General features: G+C 47.3%; 1 non-coding gene across 1 annotated transcript; it reads left to right on the top strand.

Annotated features, from left to right (window-relative positions):
* The first annotated feature begins 1543 nt into the window (after positions 1-1543).
* On the top strand, positions 1544-1615 carry Trnat-cgu. The gene has a single exon. It is a non-coding gene; the product is annotated as a tRNA-Thr (tRNA).
* Positions 1616-6478: the final 4863 nt, after the last annotated feature.

Below are 6478 nucleotides of genomic sequence, written 5' to 3' on the forward strand. Positions count from 1 at the left end.
AGAGGTCTTCCGAGAGCATCTGGGAAGCTTTCCTTCCCTCCTGCACTCAGACTCCTCTAAGCCAGAGGCCTGGAGAGACAAAGAAAACTTCAGATGAATTTGAGCTTTTTAAAACAGTAGACTAAGAAGGGGCATGCTCTGAGTGACCAGCAGAGGGGTTGCTGACAGCTCAGCGTTGGTGAACATTGCCTGGACGTCTCCTGAACCACTTGAAAGGAGAGCCCGCAGGTGGCTAGGACTTTGTACGGTGTTAACTGAGGACCTGTTCTGCAGGCCATTCTCTAAACTGTAAAGCGGTACAGACTTGCCACTGTACAGGTGTCCACTTTTCTGGTGCTGGCAGTACAGGCTTATGAATATTTTAAAGATTTAATTTTAATTTTTAAATGATGGATATTTTTCCATGCCTTCCTATGCCCTTGCCCAAATGCTTTCCTCAGAGCAATATGATAAATTTGGTCTTGGTGTTTGTTTTCTTGTGACAAGGTCTCAATTTTGTAGCCCAGGCCTGGAACTCACTATGTATCTTAGACTGGATTCCAACTCAGGTATTCCTCCTTACTTGTTAAATTAAGGTTCTGGTACTTGCCTCTGCTACACAGACTGGGCTGTGCATACTCCTGGTCCATAGCACTAACTGTCTGATTGCAGAGTACTGGCTCCAGCCGCCTGCAGAGTACTGGCTCGAGCCGCTGTACAGACACTTGTAGCAGACACTTGTGCCCATCCGTGCACAACGATGTTGTGGTACTTGTTTAGCACACATAACTCACTCAGTAGTAATGTGCAGTATGCTAATGAGCAGTAGACATTTGCACTTTCCAAATCAAAGGCTAGCAATAATTGCGGTGATTATACTGTCTTATCTATTACAAGACACCGAATAAGGTACAGTGCACATACAGAAAAATATAGACCTTTGAATCTATGAACAGGAACGTATATATTAACAATCCAAACCTCTGTGGCTCAGACCCGGGCATATAAGAGTCCTTTGTAGGTGATGCAAACCCAAACGGAGCAACCCCAGCACAAATCGCATTGCTAGCAAATATTTGATATTGATACTGATATCCAAGACACCTATCCAAGGAACCTACGCCAGACAGAAGAGCTAGTTGGGACTTTTTATTTAGCAAAATCACGCACCAATTCACAACACTGAGCCAGGCAGCCGAAGTTGCCACCATACCTGTTTCCTGTGGGGAGGGAGAAAAACACTCCTCTAAAGGGGAAACTGAGGCTAAGAGAACTATGGCGCAAGTGAACGCGCCCACTGGCGGAGCTGGGATTCGAACTATGGAAACAGAGACGCCAGGCAAGCCCCTCTCGGGATCTGCGGACCCGCCTCTGCGCCTGCCCACAGGAACTCCAAGCGGCGCCGGCCACTGGCGCGAAGCCCGGAGTCAGCAGGAGCGGGCGCGCGCCCGAGCTGCGAGGGGCGGGGCAGCTGCACTCGGCTCACGAGCGCGCTCGCGCCCGTCAGGCAAGCTCATGGGAGTAGCGCCAGCATAGAAGCTCGCGTGGCCAGCCTTCCGACGCAGGCGCGGTGGCCAAGTGGTAAGGCGTCGGTCTCGTAAACCGAAGATCACGGGTTCGAACCCCGTCCGTGCCTGCTCTCTTTCTACGTGGGTTGAAGAGACTTTTTAGGTAAGACCACTTTTCAAGAATGACCATGAAAAGTCTTGAGCTTTAAGTTGCAAATCTTTCCTAGCACAGCCGTCTGGGAAGATTGTTTTCTTTCAGCATGGTTTCAGACAACTTCCTTTTCCACTCTTCTCTCGCACAAGGTGACAGTGGATGGTGTAGCCTCGGTCCACCCCCTGTCGGTCATGGTAGCTTTCACTTCGGGGAGGAGTTTGCGGAATGCACCTGTTGGACAGAGGTCGCAATCTGGAAAGGTCACCCGCACATCTTGCGGAAAGAGCTTCAAGGCTGGCTTCAGGGCACTTGACGTTTTTCTGATCGTTAAAATCCAACGTTAGCCGCCCTAAAGAAAGAACCGCTGTTGCCCCACACCGACTCAACACCCAGAGTCAGCTGGAGTCCTTGTCGCTTGCGATTTTTAAAAGGAAATCCGCGGAAGTGGGCATCGCCTTCGAGAAGAGAGGAAACCCTGCCTGGACTTAGAACGAATCTGATTTGAAAATGTAAGCCTCTTGGCGCGGAGCCTCCTTTCGCCCCTATCTAAAATGGGTCACGTGGACCAGAGGCAGTGTTAGTGAGAATGCAGCCAGATGCTGGCTGCAGAGGTGGCCTCTCCATATGGAGAGCATGACATGTCTGTCCCATTACATCACAGAAATTTGGTTTGCACTCTCAAAAGAATGCACCTGATGGTGCTCGAAGTGCCTTGGAAGAGGTCTGACTCCAACTCCAGGACCACGTCTTGTGGAATATGACAAACACCTTGATCTGGTTTGGGGAAGGTAACCTGTCTGAGGCTGAAGCAAGCCCCGAAGGAGTAAGTGCTCCTGAGAGAACTAGACTCAGCGTGGGGTCGGGTGGGGAACCGAGCACATCAGGGCAGACTCTCCTAACTAGAAGGGAGAAGGGAAGAAAAGAGTTGTGGGCTGGGGGTGATGGATCGGATCCCTGGCTGGACAATAGTGAGCCTTACAAGTGTGACTATGGCGTGGTTAAAGCATAGCCACTGCACCCCCGATCCTCTAGGACAGGGCCTTGTCATTTGGCTTTCTAACAAGCTTCGGGAATAAGCTGTTTCAAGTTCCTTGGCCTGGTGAGAGTCATATCACAAAGCCACATTGCCAACCCAGGAAGAGAATATGCTATACAAACATGGAAGGTAGTCCTCCTTGGCACCGGCGGTGCTGGGAACATGGCTGGCCACAGACAGAAAGTTATTGCTGGACAACTGTGAAGACCTGAGTTCAGACCCCCAGCACCTACATTTTGGGGGAGGGGTGGTGGGGGTGGGGCAGGTAATGCAGGTCTGTAATCCCAAAGATGGAGAAGGGAGACCAGAGGAGCCTTCATCTACTAGTCTAGTTGAATGAAGGAGCTTGTCTCAAACAATAGACTGTAAGACTTGTAGCGGTGGCCCCAGCATTCAGGAGGCAGGGGCAAGCAGATTCCTGAGTTCAAGGCCAGCCTGGTCTACACAGAGAAATCCTGTCTCAAAAAACAAAAACAAAAACACCCTAAAATAAAAAAATAAAGTTATTAAGAAGGCACCCATGGGGAAGCTGTCAGAAGGACTATTTCCACTTGTATCCTGCACACTGTTCGCATTTTCTATAAGATGATGGTGTTAACATGTGAAGTTTATTTTCACAGAATCATACCCACAAAAGAAAGAAGCAGGGCGAGGGAGGGAAGAGAGAAAGGCTGCAAAGATGGCTTCTTAGGACACAGGCAGAGTGCAGCAGCAGAGTGCAGACTGTCAGAGCATGGTGCTCTCCGGCAGTGCGTGCACTCCTTTTGTTGTTCTTTATGCTGTTTTTGCTATTCATTTCTTTTCGAAGAGCTACAAAAGAGCAAGTCTCCCATTTAAAAACATGTTTCCACACCAGGTGTGGTGGTACTTGCCTGTAAAACCTGCTCTTTGGGGAGGCTGAGGCAGGGGGATGTGAGTTCAGAGTCAGCCTGGGCTATATATAAGACCCTATTTCAAAAAAAAAAAAAACAATACCACCACAACAAAAACAAATATGGTTTCGGCAGAGCACTTGCATTCACAAAGCCCCAAGGTTTCATCACCAGCACACACATGTATACACACACACACACACACACACACACACAGAACGAGAGGAGGAACAAAAATATAGTAGAGATTCACTTATGAGGTGCTTTCTGTTTTAAAAACCCTCTTGTATCTGTACATATTCATGTGTGTGCACACAGTGCATGAGGTGGAAGCTAAGGGTCAATGTCAGGTGGCCGTCTCGACTGTTCTCCACTTTATCTGAGGCATGTCTCTCAGTGAATCTGGAGCTCCCTGGCTGTGCTTGACTCTCTTACCAACAGTCTCCTGGGACTCACCTGTCCACCCCATACCAATGCAAGGGTTCCTGACCTGCAGTGCGTCCTCATGCAGCATTTCACCTGGTGCTGGAGAACTGAACTCAGGCCCCTGTCAGAGCAAGCACTTTACCAACTGAATCGTCTCCCAGCACTGCTTGTTTTTGTTTGTTTGTTTGTTTGTTTGTTTGTTTTGAAGCTTTAAGATTAGACAGGAATCAGGGTAAGACTGATGTGTGGGAGAAGAGTATCACGGAGCTGTGAAACCAGTATGCTATGTGCTATTGAATTGGAAACTAGTGACCCAAAGCCTGAATTCAGTTTACACTTTCCTAAGTAAAGCTAGCCATGTGTGTGGACAACCCAGACACTTTCTGTTGGTTTAATCCACTTGTGTTCATGAACATATGAAGCCATGTTTGGACTTCTAAAGTTTTTACATGGATTTCACGTCAGCAGGTCGCCCTGAAAGCTGTTGCCTTTGTGAAGAATAACACACAGCTCTTTTTCGGATATGGAAAGGAGAAGGAAAAGTTTGAACTGGACTGTACTTCTGAGACCCCAACATGGGAAATAACCACTAGGGAGAAGATAATTTACATGGCAAGTCTGTGACTTTCTGGTAATGCCATGCACACTTGTCTACTCCAGTACATCCAAAATATCGGGGATAAAATCCTGATTAAGGATAAGAGGCAATAAGGATCCAAAAGGAGTTCTGTGCCTCCTGGATATTCAGACAGTCGCTGGTATCCCCTAACTCAGACGTGTTCCAGATCAGTCTTTCCAATCATCAACACGCCCTCATATTTAGGCATAAAGGTACCCCAAGAAATGATTCGTAAATGGCTAAGATTGAGCATTGTTTCCTGGCCAACACAATGTATCTAACCTATCCTAGTTTATTACCAAGCTTCCCATAACTTGTAATTTCTCTCTAGGAAACTGCATTGCTGGAGCTAACAAGGGTCAGGCACATTCCTTAGGACAATAATAGTTTACAATAGCTAGAAATGTTTTACATACTAGAGAGTGATGAAGGGCTTCCACCCAAAGACATTAGCTAGAAGAGTTAGATTAAAACCTCCTAGTCATTGCCTCCAGCAAGAACCAGAGAGTTAGTATAGGAATACCAAATTAGCCCCAGCAGGGAGGGGCACCATTGCTCTTCTGTCTGCTTCACAACTAGATACGTGACCTTAATGTGTCACCTGCCTACATGACTCTTGTCATCTGCCCTGCTTGCTATATGCTACTTAAGCCTGCTTTTCACCTGGTGCAGAAGGAGAAGGAGAAGGACTTGGACTCGCATGCAGGACTAGCACTAGAACTTAGATGGGTTAGGACTCAGATTCATGCAATCTGCAGTCCCCGGTGCCCAGAGCGCTTCGGCCCAGGGGATGCAGCACCAGTCCAGAGAAGATAGCTGCTGCTTTAGACCCAGTGTATGTTAGATGGCCTCAGATGTACCTTAACTGCTGAGTTGCCAGATTTACCATCTCTTTTTTGCAATGACTGTAAAAGTCTGATGCCATTTTTAAGAAATACATTCAGATCCTGTACTTCATGTGTCGTCTCTGCCATCATTTCTAGAACCCCCATTTCTCCCGCGGGTCGAGGGAGGCCCAGATCGGCTTCTGATAAGCCTCTCTGTTTTTGAATAAACAGTGGTAGCAAAGGGCTTAACAGGCTTCCTCAAGAAGAAACCACCTAAGATCAATGGAAGAACTGTTTGTCAACAGAGACTGCACAGGTGCAGCTACAACAGTGCCACCTAATGGCCGCATAAAGCAAAAAGCAGTCATACATTCAACCCTGTCCCATTGAAAGAGCCTGAATGGACCTGGCCATTAATTCACTATGCCTTGGTCTCCTCCGCTGTAAAATCAGAATGACACACAGTAACTCCTGGGGGCAGGGATGACTGCAGGGCCTTCGATGTGCTAGGTAGATGTCTACCACAGAATTACAGCTCCCCTTTTACTTAATTTTGAGGCAGAACCTCAGTAAGTTACCCAGGCTGGCCTCAAGTTCTTGATTCTCCTGCCTCGGTGATTGCAAGTTTGCCCCATCATATTTGTCTCTGTCATGGACTCCTGATGACCAGTCAGGACAGTTCTACAAACCATCATAACTGTTCACTGAAGAAACTACTTAATATCTGGAGGGGTGACAATAACCATGGTTGACTCAGGAAAAGTTTTGCTCTGGATTGCTTTAAGATATAGCCTGATGCAGACTGGAGAGATGGCTCAGTGGTTAAGAGCACTGACTGCTCCTCCAGAGGTCCTGAGTTCAACTCCCACCAACCACATGGTAGCTCACAACCATCTGTAATGCCCTCTTCTGGTGTGTCTGAAGAGAGCAATATACATAAAATAAATAAATGTATCTTTTAAAAATATATATATAGTCTGATGCTATTGTTATAGGGTCTTGGAGATGTGCATGCCCACGTGTTTTTGCTAAAATTCCTTCCCAGATCCCTTAAGGT

Source organism: Mastomys coucha, unplaced genomic scaffold, assembly GCF_008632895.1.
Source record: "Mastomys coucha isolate ucsf_1 unplaced genomic scaffold, UCSF_Mcou_1 pScaffold12, whole genome shotgun sequence".
Classification (NCBI taxonomy): domain Eukaryota; kingdom Metazoa; phylum Chordata; class Mammalia; order Rodentia; family Muridae; genus Mastomys; species Mastomys coucha.